Raw genomic sequence first — 18,030 nt, forward strand, 5'->3', positions numbered from 1 at the left:
TTAGACAGTAGAAAATATGCCATTATCTTTTAGAAAAATCGAAATGTGAAATATGCAAATTAAGCCTTTAGAAGTAAAACAGACATGAAGTTCAAAGTTTAATTTCTAGAATTGTGAATCAATAGCAGTGGATGATTTATATTTTATAGCTTAGTGTCAGAGAACTCTGATTTAAAAATGCTTTTGCTATTTCATCTCATGTTTGAGTAAAATTGCTCTGAAACAATGTTTGACAATAATTAGCTGTTTTCTTTTTTGACATAATCTATTAAGTGAAGGGAAAAATATGTCCTGGCTTTTGCTCTGAGAGTGATTATTAAATCTGACCCTCAAGGAAGGGAAGGAGAGAATGAAGAAGGGAGGAGAGGAAGGAGGAGGAAAGGGAAAAATGGAAGGAAAAGAGGAAGGAAAGAAGGAAAAAGGGGAAGGAGGGAGAAAAGAAAAAGGTAGAAAAGAAAGAAAAAACCAAGAAAGGAATATTAAAGAGAAAAAAAGAGGAGTGAGAAAAGGAAGAAATGAAAGACGGATGCAGGGAGACAGGAGGGAGAGAGGTGGAGGGTAAATATGAAGAGAGGTTTGTGGCAGTGGAGACTAGTGTTGCTGTCAACAAACATAATTTAGTTGGCAATATGATATTATTTTTCATGATACTGATGTCTGATTGCCTGTGCTGAGTTAATTGTAGTCTTTTTTTCGTTCCATTTGGCCAGGTGTTCAGGGTAATTCACCATAAAATCTCAACCACTGCACTTGTATTGAATAAAGAATTGAATTGGCAAAGGCATTTTATTTTCTAATAAGACCTCTCCAGATTGAGGTTGAGACAAATTGGCCAATCTGGGCAAGATGATAATAGCATTGTTTAAGATTCATTTTTAACCACACATTGCGCTGTTACCTGAGAGATTTCATTATCTAAAGATTGAATGAGCAATTTTAGTGGATATAGTGTATATTTAAATAGGACATAATTATGTGAATGTGTTTAATTTTTGTTGTTGTTGTTAAGGTCAAAGTACTTAATAAAAATTATTATTTTTAAAACTGTCTATATCTACACAAAAAGCACTTGAATAGCTACAGAATCATTCTGATTATAACATTTGTTCAATAAATTCAGTCACAATCTGACTATTAAACAACTTGTGTAGTATAGTCCTGGAAGAATTGATGGAGCAATGTGTGGGTAAAGTGGCATTGGCTATTTAAACTAAAAGCAATACAAAATAGAATGTTTCTTGGTTTTATTCTCTTGTCACAAACCCAGCAGAAAGTGAGTATTAAAAAATTTTTCTTACTCAACAAATGAGAGAAGTTATAGAAAATTTAGTTAATTGATCTAAGGTCACTTAGTAAATAATTCAGACCTCTTGGGAATAGATAATGTTTATCACATCTTCTCTGTTTTCTCAGCCACCCCTGTCAACTTCTTACACATCTTATTTCTCCATCCAAATTATAACAAAACAAAGTAAACATGGTTTATTTCCATGGGCATCCAATTGATTTCACAAGTTGGGTGACAGTCATCTCAGGGTGAGGAGATCAATTAGTCTGTTTTTCTCTTTCATTGAACAATAGTCCAGCCCCTCTCACCTCATCAGTTCATTTCTCCACAAACTCATTTAAGAAACACCATACCAGAGTGTGCTGTCCTTCTATATATAGAAGTTGCTCTACAAATAATTATTTGTACATTGATGTATAAATAATAATGTTGTAATCTGTTTGACTGAAGATATTTACAAATTTTATGCTTTAATTATCTTCCAACAAATGTACATGTCTCTGGTTTGTGACCATGTGGATGACTGATCCATACTTATGTAATTTTCTTTCTTTACCTAATGAGACCAAATCCACTGTTATCTTTACTGAAAGATGTAAAGATATGTCAATGTCAGTAATATGACTTATTTTATATTCTCTGGTCATAACAAAAATAAACTCCCCCCTTAAACAAGAAGGTCATAGAGCTGCAAAGACACACACACACACACACACACATACACACACACACACAATCATATTTTCTAAGTCTCCTAATAACCTTTTTATGGAAAATGATACCATATGCTTTTTTCTGAAAGAAACTGTATAAATGTAGTAAAGAAACTGTAGTAAATTACATATTCCAAAGTCTATGAATAGAAATGTATATCTTATTATATTTCAATTCAATTCACTGTAAAATTTTCTGTCAAAATCTTATCAAGCAAAACTGATCCAGGATATTTACATGAATTCTGATGAAAGTCAGTATACTGTGTTTTTCATGTAATGCCAGTGGGTTTCTAATAAGGAAATTTATGCTTGTCATTGTATTTAAATAGAGAATTATATTTACAAATTTCCTTTCCTGGATCTATTTAGGGTTCCTTTATATGAAGTGACTTTTTTTAATTTTCATAAAAATATGTAGAATCTGTGTCTTCTCTAACTCTCTTACAGGAAAGGAATGGAAGTAAATAAGGTTTTTCTTTTTTAATTTTCTGAAAGTTATATAAGGTTATTGTTCCTTAAAGTTTAGTACCTGCCTTTTGGGCTTTCCATTTCACGATAACTTTTGGTCCTTAAAGTCTGTAATTGAACTTACTTACAGTGTGTTACAATGTAAGTTTTTCTTATTATTACATTTAATGCTAGGGTAAGGTTAATATTAGGTATATGGTTGTTTTTTTCATTCCTTCATTCAACAAATTGTCTTTGAAACCCATGTTATAAAGCACTCACAGTCAAGTAGAAGACTATTGAGAAAAGAGAGTGGAAAGAGACAGTAGAGTAACAATTTGGATTTAAATTTGATTTCCCTGTTATGATAGTGAATAAGTGTGAATAAGATGAGGCAGTGATCACACGTCACTATTAGTAAAAGTGTTTTTTACATGTATCCACACTTTTATGTATATGATTACTTATGTTAAAGTGATACATATTACATAAAATTAACATATGCATTAAGTAGATATTTTAATATTCTGTAATTAAAATAAATACTACTAGTCTCTTTCAAATGCCTACTTTGGATACCTCGAGTTACAGTGTCTTACAGATTCTTTAGAAATATATTGACTGTATTTTAAGGGCTTTTGATATAAGACTGAGTTTTCATTCATCTGTTATTTATTGAACACTTGCTGGTGAAAGGCATCAGTGTTATCTGCTCTTAGGGCATAAAAATAAAAAAGGGAGGCCGGGCGCGGTGGCTCAAGCCTGTAATCCCAGCACTTTGGGAGGCCGAGGCGGGTGGATCACGAGGTCAAGAGATCGAGACCATCCTGGTCAACATGGTGAAACCCCGTCTCTACTAATACAAAAAATTAGCTGGGCACGGTGGCGCGTGCCTGTAATCCCAGCTACTCAGGAGGCTGAGGCAGGAGAATTGCCTGAACCCAGGAGGCGGAGATTGCGGTGAGCCGAGATCGCGCCATTGCGCTCCAGCCTGGGTATCAAGAGCGAAACTCCGTCTCAAAAAAAAAAAAAAAAAAGGGATATGCTCTAATATTAGAGTGTATCCTCTATAAGGAAAACATAAAAGTCCAGATATAGGTGAGGGGGAGGAAGGCAGCAAATCACACTGCCACGTGTGTACCTATGCAACAATTTTGCATGTTCTTCACATGTACCCCCAAACCTAAAATACAATTAAAAAAAAGGAAGAGCAGTTATTGCCACAAAAGAATAAAGTGTTTTGGTGGTTTTAATCATATATGTATTAGGATGAATGAATCAGTTGATCAATTGTGATTTATTGTCTTACTCTAAATATGTGCCTGCCTTTCTCATACAGATGAAAATTAAGCTATATTTATCTTTCCAGGGATCTTGTTGATTTTTATTCAATAACTTGGGAGTGAAAATTGATTTTTACATATGTTAATGTTTTTAAATTTCATAAATTAATTGATTAGTAATTTCCAAGGTAGTAATGGCTGCAGTGTTTTTGGAAAACAAGCAACAGGATTTGACTGTGCTGTTGTGATTTTTTTCTTTATTGTACTTTAGGTTCTGGGGTACATGTGCAGAACATGCAGGATTGTTGCATAGGTACACATATGGCAGTGTGGTTTGCTGCCTCCATCCCCCTATTACCTACATCTGGCATTTCTCCCCATGCTATCCCTCCTTGACCTCCCCACCCCCCAACCCCACTGTCCCTCCCTTGCCTCCCCCAACAGACCCCAATGTGTGATGCTGTTGTGATTTTTAAAGAATTGATTAAAAATAATGCCACGGTTTCTAAAATGATTTGAGTCAATTTCTTATTCGATTTCTAAAAACAACTTTAAATACAGTTTTAGTAATTCACAAATGCTTTCAGTTCCCTTACCTTTATATTTTATATTCTGTGTAAACAAGTAGCATCATATTTTTTTATTATACTTTATATTCTGGGGTACATGTGCAGAAGGTGCAGGTTTGTTACATAGGTATACACATGCCATGGTCCTCTGCATTTATCACCCTGGCATCTACATTAGGTATTTCTCCTAATGCTATCCCTTCCCTATCCCTCCCCTAGCCACCCATCCCCAGACAGACCCCAGTGTGTGATGTTCCCCTCCCTGTGTCCATGTGTTCTTATTGTTCAACACCCACTTACGAGTGAGAACAAAGTAGCATCATATTTAAGAATTATATATTTCCTATGATTTATTCAAGGAAAGAATATATACTATATTATTTATCCCAAGAACAGAAATGCCTTAACTGTCATATTCTGTCTTCAATTATAGAAGCAAAATAAACTGTAATGACCAATGTAACCCCTCCCCCATATCAAGTTAATCTATGTTCAACTCTAGGATTATCTTTAAACCCTCAAACTAGAAATAAAAAAGGATTAAGTGCATGAAGAAGATTTTTGCCAAAAGCATATAGATAAATTGAGTTGATTCTACACTTAAAGTGGAGAGAAGAGAATAATTTACTCTTAAGTCCATCTTTTTTCCCTAAATATGAAAGAAATAGATTGTAGTGAGAGGGAAAATAATCTGTAGCAACTTCATTGAGGCTATGCCTTCTGTCATGTTATATTATATGAAAGTAATGAAATGTTTCCACAGATAGAATCAAAAGTCCCCCTTGAAAAATTCTGCATAAAAATTAGCCTGCCATTTTACCACTTACTCAAGTTTGATTTGTTTTAAGTTATAGAATAGGTGTTAGACACTAGAAGAGAAGATTTATTGGGGGCAAAGATCACTAGTTGGAAACAATGCAAGCAGGCAGGAAGCTATATAATGATATTTTACAGTAGAATTATTTTGTAAATTAAAATGAGGATGGATTCATACACAACAGCTCATACTTGTAATATCAGCACAAGGATAGAGGATTCCTTGAGGTCAGGAGTTCAAGACCAGCTTGGGCAACATAGTGAGAATTCATCTCTACAAAAAATTAAATAAAGAAGTAGCTGGCTGTGATTGTGTGGGCCTGTAGGTTTAGCTACTCAGGAGGGTGAGGTGACATGATCTCTTATGCCCAGGAGTTAGAGGCTGCAGTGAGCTATGATAGCACCACTGGACTCCAACCTGGGCAATGGAGCAAAACTCCATCTCTAAAAAAGAATAAAATACAAAACTAAAATAATATATAAAATAAATAAATAAAAATGAGGATGTATTTTATTTTAACATTAGGAAACTTTTTAGTTGAGAACCATGCAAACATTCAATGTGTGAGTTCTGACCAAATCCAATTATTAACCATACCAATGACTTATGGTTCCTTCACATGCCTTAAAGTTGATTAATATAATGATTATATTGGGGACTGGTGTGTCACAGCTTGAAGCCTTTGAGATTTACCCCTGCCTTTTCTGTAAAGTTTGCTTTGGTAATTCCACTATGTATTGGTCTTTTTTTTCTTTTGAAAGTCTCACACGATTACCCGGGCTGGAGTTCAGTGGAGCGATCTCAGCTCACTGCAACCTCCACCTCCCTGGTTTAAGTGATTCTCTTGCCTCAGCCTCCCAAGTAACTGGGATTACAGGCACCCGCCACCATGCCAGGCTAATATTTTGTATTTTTAGTAGAGACGGAGTTTCACTATGTTGGCCAGGCTGGTCTCGAATGTATGACTTTATGATCCACCCGCCTTGGCCTCCCAAAGTGCTGGGATTACAGGCATAAGTCACCATGCCCAGCTGCCAATATGTATTGGTCTTTTTAGTCAATGATTCAGTGCAGAATCATTTTGTCCTTTAACTATATATTTTCTTGTAAAGCTGCTTCTGTTGTCTTGAACTTTTCTTTGAAAATGTATGTTGTCATTTGACTTTTTAAATTGTTATGTTCTAGCCCTCAAAATTAATGTAAATTTCCTTTAAAGGAAAGTGTAATATTCTATTTGACATAGCAGCTAAGGATATACTAGGTGCTTTATAAATGGTGTTGATATACTTTATTTTCACAGATTACTAGTTTTACTTAATATTTGCAATATAACCATCTTTTATAGAGTTATATTCATATGTATGTTTATCTTAACTGTTAAATGCAGTATGATTCATGTCTAGTTTTGGTCAGTGATGAATGAAAGTCTCCTGAGAATTAAATTTACCACATTGAGCAAAAACAGTCATCATTTTAGGCACTCTAAGAATTTTAGAAATTAAAGATTTTTTTTCCAGTTTACTCTGTTAAGATTGTGTTTAGCTACATGTGACAACATTCTCACCACAGTGGCTTATCCAGATAGTTTCTTTTTCTCGTAGAGCAAGAGTTCCAGAATTATGTATTCCAGGGTCGGTGGAGCAGCCACAAAACCGTATGTCCCAACTCTTTCCTCCATTCCCAGTCATCTCCAACATGAGACTTTCTTCCCCAGTGGTCTCAACATGGCTACTCTGCCTCCAAGCACTATGTATGTGCTTCCAAATGGAAGAAGGGAAACTGGGGAAAGTAAATGCATATTCCAGCTATGTCAGCTCCTGATTGTAAGGAAAAAAAATGCTTTTCTGGCAGCCCCACACTGAAGAGTTCTATTTGACACCGCGTTAACCAGAAATGTGTCACATGACCATTCATAACTTCTAGAATCTTGGGAGGATTGAGTGTTTTAACAGATTAGGTATGTTTCTTGCTTCATAATTCAAAATGTGAAAACTGGTGACCTATTCATAAAACCTTGATAGTCTGAAAAAAATTTGGATTTTTTTTTTAGCTAAGAAGAAAAGAAAGGATATTGGATAGACAGCTGGCTGTGCCAGCCAGGATACTCATAATAATGCATATTTTCTCCTTTGGACATATTTAGTTTTAACTTAGCTAAATATGATGTGATTATTTTCCTGTCTTCTTAGTTCTGTTTAAATTTATTTCAGATATCAAGGAAATAAAATGGAGAAAACACTCTATTATTCGTGTCTTTCTGCCTCTGAATATTTTTACGTTGGAGAAAGAGAAAGCAGTCACTTTCACAATAGCTTAATCTGACAAATTCCAAAGGTGTCCATTAGCATCAATATATACGGTATTAGGTCATCAGTTTCTATATTCTGAATTAGTAAGACCCAATCACATCCACTGAGTTCAAGAGAAAGTACAGACTGCATAATAAAAAGATGACCAGTTCTAGCAATGATAATGAAACAAGAAAACAAGTAATATAGTTCGTTTAGAATAACATGTTTTAAAGATCAAGTTTTTCTTCCTTGCCAATGTTACCTTTCTTGTTAACACTTTTTTTTTTTTCTTCTTGAGGTAGGCTTACCTATCTTTCATCACAAACCCCAGTATTTACTTGGACATTCATGGTCTATTCATAGCAGCACTACCCCATGGCCCAAACTTGCAGATGTTTCCCTCCTTCTTCTACACTTCTTCCAGTAAGAATAACCACTTTTGTCTCTCATAATCTCAGCTGTCTATTTTGTGCCATAAAAATGGAAAATAATGAGTAATAAAATACCAGCTAGATTTTAGTCATACAAGATGAATAAGTCCTACAGATCTACTGTACAGCATAGGGCTTATAGTTAACAATATTATATATTTAAAACTTTGCTAAGAGAGTAGATCTTTTTTTAACTGTTATTATCGTACATGCAAAAATAATAATATTAGGTCGGGTGCGATGGTTCATGCCTGTAATCTCAGCACTTTGGGAGGCTGAGGCAGGCAGATCACAAGGTCAAGAGATCAAGACCATCCTGGCCAACATGGTGAAACCCTGTCTCTACTAAAAATACAAAAAAAAAAAAAAAAATAGCTGGGCATGGTGGTGCATGCCTGTAGTCCCAGCTACTTGGGAGGCTGAGACAAGAGAATCGCTTGAACCCAGAAGGTGGAGGTTGAAGTGAGCCGAGATGGCACCACTGCACTCTAGCCTGGGTGACAGAGCAAGACTCTGTCTCAAAAAAATAAAATAATAGTAGTAAATAAGGAGGGTGGGAGAAAAATTTTGGACGTGGTGCATAGGTTTATGGCATAGATTCTGGACATGATTTCACAGGGGTATGCAGTCATGCATCTCTTAACAGATATGCATTCTGAGAAATGCATTGATAGCTGATTGATCTTGTTGTGCAAACATCATAGAGTGTACTTACACAAACCAGTGTACAAACCAGTACAGCCTGTGACTGTACTGAATACTGTAGGCAATTGTAACACTATGGCAAGTATTTTTGTATCTTATCATATCTAAACATAGAAAAGTTATAGAAAAATATTATAATCTTATAGGACAACTGTCCTACATTTATACAGAATGTGTACATGACAGCCATCCATTGATAAAAGTGTCCTTTTGCATCACATAAGTGTAATCTCCAAACTCATCATGCTGTGTACATTAAATATGTATAGCTTTTTTATGTCAATCAGACCCCAATAAAGAGGTTAAAAGAGATTTTGACTAGGAAATATACTATCATTTCTAGTTGATAAAAGATCTCAACGTTTTCAAAATAGTCCTGCAAAAAACCAGATTCATCAGGTGTTTATACATGATCCTTATGAAAAGGTCAAAGAAACTGAAAAACATGCATAGACTTTGCCTCACCTAGCAATCTATGATGTACATCTTCATAATAAGGTCACTGAAAAGTCCTGTAGGAATGTTAATATTGTTAGCTCAGTATTTCTCGGTCATTTCTCCATGGAAACCATTCGTGTAGAATATCTTGAGGAGCACAGTTGAGAGAACGTTATCTTAGTTGAATGTGTATGTCTCTCTGAGTCATTTGATTTCTCTATATATGTTTTCACCAAATCTTTTAGAAACCTTTTCTCTTAGCACTATGTCTATAATTTGTGAAATTGTTACCAGGATAACATTTGTGCCTCTCACCATGATGTACCTGCCAGGGTCCAAGCAGCCACTGTTTTTCTAGAGCAACTATCTGGAAGAAAGAATTCAGCACAGCATTCTACAAAATAATTTTGTCTATTAAAATAGATTACTATATTACATATAGTAACTTATATTTAGAATATTGATTAATTATTAAAATCTGCATGACAGCTTTAAAGAGCAGTACATAATATATAGGAGTTTGTACTCAAACTAACAGTCTTCTCCTTTTTTTATTTAATTTTACTTTAAGTTCTTGGGTACATGTGCAGATCTTACAGGATTGTTAGGTATATACATGCCATGGTGGTTTGCTGCCTCCATCCCCCTGTCACCAACATTAGGTATTTCTTCTAATGTTATCCCTCCCCAATACCGACAGCCCCTGCTATCCCTCCCCTAGCCCCCCACCCCACAACAGACCCCAGTGTGTGATATTCCCCTCCCTGAGTCCACGTGTTCCCATTGTTCAACACCCACCTATGAGTGAGAATATGCGGTGTTTGGCTTTCTGTTCTTGTGTCAGTTTGCTGAGAATGATGGTTTCCGGCTTCATCCATGTCCCTGAGAAGGACATAAACTCATTCTTTTTTTATGTCTACATAGTATTCAATGGTGTATATATGCCATATTTTCTTTATCCAGTCTATCTTTGATGGGCATTTGGGTTGGTTCCAGGTCTTTGCTATTGTAAACAGTGCTGTGGTGACCATACGTGTGCATGTGTCTTTATAATAGATCGATTCATAATCCTTTGGGTGAACAGACACCTTTCAAAAGAAGACATTTATGTGGCCAACAAACATGAAAAAATGCTCATCATCACTGGGCATTAGAGAACTGCAAAACTAACAGTCTTCTAAAAAGGATTCACTTTTTGTTTTTATTCTGTTATCCTACTCGTTGACAGTGTTATGTAAGTAATTGTAAAATTTAAAATCTGGAAAGAGAATGTGGACTCAGAATGCCATCTCTTTTGTTATTTCAAAAGGAATAGAAATGAACATACATATTCATTTTCTTTCATTACACAGCCAGAGAAATAGAATGGATTTTATAAACATGTAAAAGCAAGGATTTTGATCACTGATAAAAAGGAAATGTTTGGTCACTACCTTACTTCATTTCTTTCTTCTTATCCTGTTTTTTTCTTTGTCAACTATTTGATGACATCTCCGAACATCACCTTTTATGCACGGCAAGAATTGGGTATCATAGTAAAGAACGCTGTTAATGTCATTAAGTTACATCATCCCCTCCTGAAATATAGAGGATCTTTAAGGCTATGTGAATATTTGTGTTCTGGTTTTTCTTGTATTTGTAGAAATTACATGAGCTTTGTTTAAAGTCAGGCATCTAAAACCTTGCTCTGTATGCTACTGACAAACTACACAAATTTGTGATCTATTCTGTTACAGTTTGTTCAACTGTAGAACTAGGATAGCAAACTCTATGCCATATTTTAGTTATCAGGATTTAAAAGGCATGTTTTGAAATCTTAGTAAATAATAAATCTGTACTCTGTAGGTGAATTTGTTCTATATTCTTTAAGAAATTCCCTTTGATGATTATGCCAACTTCTGTATTACTTTCCCTCACGTTTTAATTTTGTGCTTTTATCATAGTAGCATTTTACATTATCCATCAAAGTAACAATTACATAAAGTCATTCTTAAAACAAATATGAATTTTAGATGATTAAATAGATTTGTATGGAGGTTCCTCTTGCTAATCATGGCAATTATCTTTAGTGAAAAATGATAGACACTTGACAAACCAATTAATCATGATGACTATTTTTGCATCAGATAAATGAAACTTTCAAATCTGAAAGAGAATCAAAAGGGCAATGGTAGTGTACTGTCTCAAAGTCCCTTTCCAATTGATGGTACAAATTTAAAAAGAGAGAGAAAAATACATGTTTCACTGTAATTGTTTTCTAAGTGCTTCCAAATACATGTATTTTCTTAATAGTTTCAATTTTTTTAGTTGGATTGAAAGGGAACTCTTGGAGTGTAATAAGAAGGGCACCTTCTATTGAGAGGTTTTCAGACAACAGAGTGTGCCTAAGGCCAAAGATGAGATCGTTTTGCAAAAGTCAGTGGCCAGAAACAGGTGTGTTTGACCCTTGAGAGAGATGCAGGAAGTCTACCCCACTTTAATCCTTCCAAGTGTGCTTTACCTTAATTCCCAAGTACTTTGATAAAAGAGAAATGGGAAAAAATATGCACGCTGTTATGGAAAAGTTTTGACCTACACTATGGAGACTTTTAGAATAAGAGCACTCTAGAATTCAGTCCCAAATGCCTAGGATTTACTTACTTAAAGATAATGTCATAGGTTGGGTTCCTGGGAAGCATAATCTGTGACTGAGGTGAGCATGCAGTATGTATATTTAGGAGTGTTCTTGGGGTAAACATGTAGGGGCAGAGGGAGAAGTTTGAAGTTTGGCTGTGACATAGTCTCAGTAGGGGCCTCAGCTGACCATCCAGGGAGGTTTTGTTTTTTTTTCCTTTTGAGACGGAGTGTTGCTCTGTTGCCCAGGCTGGAGTACAGTGGTGTGATCTCGGCCCACTGCAACCTCCACTTCCCGGTTTCAAGCAGATCTTCTGCCTTGGCCTCCCAAGTAGCTGGGTCTATAGGCATGCATCACTACGCCTGGCTAATTTTTGTATTTTTAGTAGAGACGGTGTTTCACCCTACTGGCCAGGTTGGTTTCAAACTCCTGACCTCATGATCCACCCGCTTCAACCTCCCAAAGTACTGGGATTACAGGCATGAGCCACCATACCCAGCCTCAGGGAGTTCTTAAGCTGGAATGACCCTTCAGAAGTGTTAGGAAATGAGGAAAGAGGACTGGATCTTTATAACCCCATGTCAAGTACCACAGTAGATGTGGGCTACTCTAGGAAGGCAACAAACTTTAGCACAATGACTCTCTTCAGCCGTGGGAATTTCCATAAGGGGACTGTGATGGTCTGAATGTTTTTGTCCCTCCAAAATTTATATGTTGAAACCTAACACTCAAGGTGATGGTATTAAAAGGTGGGGGATTGGGGAGGTGATTTGGTCATGAGGGCTTTGCCTTCATTAATGGGATCAACGCCCTTATAAAAGAGGCCCCAGAAAGCTTCCTTGCCCACACACCATGTAAGGACATGTGAAAGTTGCCATTTAAGAGGAGTGGGCCCTCATCAGATAATGAATCTACTGATGTCTTGATCTTGGAATTTCCAGCCTCCAGAACTGTAAGCATTAAATTATGTTATTTATAAATTACCCAATCTAAGATATTTAGCTATAGCAGCCCAGACTAAGACAAGGGCTGACAGTTGAAGACTGTCTACCAGCACCATTCCTAGCAGCTGGGGAAATAAGTCCTTCATTTCTGAAAGGGAACCTGGGCAGCATATTTACAGCTTCTCACTGCAGATAAGCTCATTATTTCAAATAGGAACTAGCAGGAAAAGATTAAATGCCCCAAATATAGTTGGTTGCTAAAAATAAATTGTGGTGGGTAAATTGGAGTGTAGTGAGGAGGGCATCTTCAAACCAGTATGTACGGCATGATACTGTTTTTGTTGCATTATTTATTATATATCCAAACACACGTATATTACTTTTAGAAACACACACCACATATATATCTGTGAATATTTTACATACCCATAGGTAATGATTGTTGGCATTATTTATGCTATTTTAAAGATTGATGTTTTCATATGATTATATATTAGTTACATATTATTTCTTGATAAAAGGTAAAAAAAGCAAAACAAACTTTAAGTGATTACTATGAAAAGAATCCTAATCATTCTCAGCAAACTGACACAAGAACAGAAAATCAAACACCGCATGTTCTCACTCATAGACAGATGTTGAACAATGAGAACACATGGACACAGGGAGGGGAGCACTATACACTGGGGTCTGTCGGTGGGAAATAGGGGAGGGACGGCGGGGGGTGGGGAGTTGGGGAGAGATAATATGGGGAGAAATGCCAGATATAGGTGATGGGGAGGAAGGCAGCACATCACACTGCCATGTGTGTACCTATGCAACAATCTTGCATGTTCTTCACATGTACCCCAAAACCTAAAATGCAATAAAAAAAAGAATCCCAATGCTGCAGATTTAGGTTTATCCAATTTTTCCCATTAAAATATTAAATAACAGAAATAATTGTGAATATGAAAAGAAGCAAATTTTGAAAAATGGTAAGAAATGCTTAAAGACATAGCATTGTTGCCCAACCATCATTATTTAGACATACAGCATTTGGCTTTGACCAAATTGGTTTCGAAAACCTCCTTTTGGCCAAAAGTGTTAGGCCATATATACTACCGTAAATAATATGCTACCATAAAATTCATGATACTTACCATGCATTAATTCCTAATATATAGCAGGCATTGTGCTAGGCACATCATATTTAATATTTCTTTTTTTTTTTTTAATTGCATTTTAGGTTTTGGGGGTACATGTGAAAAACATGCAAAGTTGTTGCATAGGTGCATTCATGGCAGTGTGATTTGCTGCCTCCCTCCCCCTCACCCATATCTGGCATTTCTCCCCATGCTATCCCTCCCCAACTCCCCCCCCGCTGTCCCCCCCACTCCCCCGCAACAGACCCCGTGTATAGTGCTCCCCTCCCTGTGTCCATGTGTTCTCCTTGTTCAACACCCTCCTATGAGTGAGAACATGTGGTGTTTGGTTTTGTGTTCTTGTGTCAGTTTGCTGAGAATGATGGTTTCCAGGTTCATCCATGTCCCTACAAAGGACGCGAACTCCTCATTTTTAATGGCTGCATAATATTCCATGGTGTATATGTGCCACATTTTTCCTGTCCAGTCTATCATCGATGGGCATTTGGGTTGGTTCCAGGTCTTTGCTATTGTAAACTGTGCTGCAATGAACATTCGTGTGCATGTGTCCTTATAGTAGAACGATTTATAGTCCTTTGGATATATGCCCAGTAATGGGATTGCTGGGTCAAATGGAATTTCTATTTCTAGGTCCTTGAGGAATCGCCACACTGTTTTCCACAGTGGTTGAACTAATTTACACTCCCACCAACAGTGTAAAAGTGTTCCTATTTCTCCACATCCTCTCCAGCATCTATTTTCTCCAGATTTTTTAATGATCGCCATTCTAACTGGCGTGAGATGGTATCTCAATGTAGTTTTGATTTGCATTTCTCTAATGACCAGTGATGATGAGCATTTTTTCATATGTTTGTTGGCCTCTTGTATGTCTTCTTTTGTAAAGTATCTGTTCATGTCCTTCGCCCATTTTTGAATGGGCTTGTTTGTTTTTTTCTTGTAAATCTTTTTTAGCTCGTTGTAAATTCTGGATATCAGCCCTTTGTCAGATGGGTAGGCTGCAAAAATTTTTTCCCATTCTGTTGGTTGCCGATTCACTCTATTGACTGTTTCTTTTGCCATGCAGAAGCTGTGGAGTTTGATTAGGTCCCATTTGTCTATTTTGGCTTTTGTTGCCAATGCTTTTGGTGTTTTGGTCATAAAGTCCTTGCCTACGCCTATGTCCTGAATGGTTTTGCCTAGGTTTCCTTCTAGTGTTTTTATGGTGTTAGGCCTTATGTTTAAGTCTTTAATCCATCTGGAGTCAATTTTAGTGTAAGGTGTCAGGAAGGGGTCGAGTTTCTGCTTTCTGCATATGGTTAGCCAGTTTTCCCAACACCACTTATTGAACAGGGAATCCTTTCCCCATTGCTTGTTTTTATCAGGTTTGTCAAAGATCGGGTGGTTGTAGATATGTTGTGTCGCCTCCGACGCCTCTGTTCTGTTCCATTGGTCTATATCTCTGTTTTGGTACCAGTACCATGCTGTTTTGATTACCGTAGCCTTGTAGTAGAGTTTGAAGTCCGGTAGTGTGATGCCTCCTGCTTTGTTCTTTTTGCTTAGAATTGACTTGGCTATGCGGGCTCTCTTTTGGTTCCATATGAAGTTTAAGGTGGTTTTTTCCAGTTCTGTGAAGAAGGTCATTGGTAGCTTGATGGGGATAGCGTTGAATCTGTAAATTACTTTGGGTATTTCTAATCCTCTCAAAAGTAATACAAGTTAACTGGCATTTTTCTTGTTTTGAAATGGAGAAACTCAGAGAGGTTAAATGACTTGCCCAAGGCAATGCCATCAGTAGGTGCCAGATTCTATCACAGGTTTATTGGCAACAAACCATATTTGCACACGTGTTTGTGTGTGTGTGTGTACGCATACACATATATAGTATAAATATTTACATGGAAACATAATAAACTGCATTGAGCTGTATTTAGAATTAGTATTTAGGACATGTTTCGTGAATAAAGAGAGTGGAGATTAAAATGTGTTTGCTTAGGAAAAACAATACATTAAAATAGGCTTTATTGTAGGTCTTCAACTATTCTGTGAAAATAGATACCCAGGGAAGAAATTATAAGGAATATGAATCTTGAGCAGGCAACTGAGAACTTGTTGAAAAGCCAAGATAAAAATGTCAGAGAGGAGAATGTTTTGGCAGTTCAGATAAGCCCCCAGAGGGTGGGAGGAAATGATCTCACCATAGTCTCATAGCTGAACCCCAGGTTTTTGCATCTCCATAAACTAATTTCTTGTACCCCTCAATAATGATTGGGCTTACTCTCAAACTATCTCTCTCTGTGTGTCTCTCTGTCTCTCTCTCTCTTTCTCTCTCTCTGTGTCACACACAAACATGCAGAAAATTTACTCAGACATACATACACATACATACCTCATAAGATGATTATATGAATACCAGCCTTTTTATTTCATAACTAAATTACAAGTCCTGGTTATTGTTCGGACTGTGAAAAAATAATTATATGAAGAGGGGTTCAAGATGAAAGGCAAGGCAACATTGTGAAATTATTCATATGATAGAAATCATGTGCAAAAAAAGAATAAAATCTTTAAATATCTAGTTATAAAATCATGTTGGACAAATATAACCATGAAGAAATAAAAAGAAAAATGTAATACTACAAGAATATAAATCAAATGTATTGTTGAATGTAAGGAGTTGGTTATACTTCCTTAGGGTAGAGGTTATTTTAAAGTTTATGGCTTACATGATGTTAGGAATTGTCCTAGATCAATATTGTTATGTAAGACCAACTATTAGGTTATTTTCGGTAGATAACCACAGTAAAACCCTAGTATGATAGCTAAAGTTTAGCTACTCTCCCATGCCCTCACTCTAAGGTGTTATCATACTCCATATAAAAGGTTCAATCAAGGTAGACATGAGAATATTCTAGAATCTAGAGGTGGAATTCAGTTAACCTTAGAGAAGGCATTAGACAACTAGAATCTTCAGATTCAGTGTGGTAACAAAGAATAGTTTAGGCATTTAGTCTTGGGCACCATTCCAAAGAATACAGTTTCCATAACTTGCTAAATTTTTACACCTAGCAAGCTAGGGATGAGGAATTTCTCTCAAATATTTTAACCAAAGCATGTATCTTAAATAACACTAATCTCATAAGTGAAAACTCCTTTCTAACATTCTTTTTGCTCATTAGCAAGGCCTCTAGTGTTGACTGTGATAAAAATAGTTCAAATGCTGGTAGAACCCATCCCAGGAGACTGGCCTTTCTGATTAAATTCAAACTCTATCCCCATATGAATTCCTGATTTAAGTAACAGAGTTCTAGCACATCAGAATATAAGTATGTTATAGATATCAAAACATATGTAATTAATACATATTTTAAGTGAGACATTCTTTCATCTTTCTTAACTACATCACAAATTTGATTATTTTTAGTAGCCTAACTATAAAACAAAACACAAAGCCAACAACTAAAAATTTCTTTGTATATATTGCAAAAAGGCAACCATTTGGTGTCAATTTAATAATAGAGAAATGCTATTATATGAGTACATCTCCCTGGCTTGTATGGGGGTAATAGGGCGTGTGATTTATAGATTCACAATAACTGAGATATTGATATGTAGCCTTTCCCATAACTTTATGTAGTGAAATCCTCAGTTTGTGCTGTGTAAAAAGCTTATTGTTTACTTTTCATGAAAATCATCTTAGTTGTTATCTTTATTTAATAGTCTGTAATTTGGGGGTAATACATTTGTTTTCTTGATACCACATGAAGTCGCAAGCAGAAAATTCTTACAGGAATAGATAAGCAAATATCCTTTAAGTATCCTATATCCAATCAGTCTCTCTCTCTCTCTGTCTCTGTCTCTCTGTCTCTGTCTCTCTCTCTCTCTCTCTCTCTCTCTCTCTCTCTCTCTCTCTTTTCTCTGCCTGGCTATCTATCTGTATTTTTCAGTTTTGCTTTGCAAATAAGAGAATTGTGTGTTGTAAACAAACCAACTTTTCATTAATTTTCTCTGAATTCCAAATAAATTACAAGTGGACTCTTGAGTTTATGCTGCTTGGTTCTCTGCATATATAGGTCAGATGTCTGAAATAGGATCTTTATTTGCGATTTTTACTCTCCTAAGGTCATGATAACTCCAAGATAGATAATATTTGTAATTATATATTATTTGTCAGAAGTATTTCTAATAACACTGCTATTTTATAAAAATCAACATCTATTCAGTATAAAATTTTACTTTAAATAATTAATTCAAGCAAATCAATGAGGTAGCTTTTACACTGCTGAGCCTGTGTATGTGTGGATTGGTACAGCCATGCCATAGACTTCAATTGTCATCTTTTTTTTCTTTCTTTTTTTGAATATGT

General features: G+C 36.1%; 1 protein-coding gene across 12 annotated transcripts in view; it reads left to right on the plus strand.

Annotated features, from left to right (window-relative positions):
• DMD (dystrophin) overlaps nucleotides 1-18,030 on the plus strand; it is a 2,277,745-nt gene that overhangs the window by 1,614,534 nt on the left and 645,181 nt on the right. The gene's annotated exons all lie outside the window — the stretch shown is intronic.

Source organism: Aotus nancymaae, unplaced genomic scaffold, assembly GCF_030222135.1.
Source record: "Aotus nancymaae isolate 86718 unplaced genomic scaffold, 86718_ANA_hifiasm-v0.15.2.pri h1tg000058l, whole genome shotgun sequence".
Lineage (NCBI taxonomy): Eukaryota > Metazoa > Chordata > Mammalia > Primates > Aotidae > Aotus > Aotus nancymaae.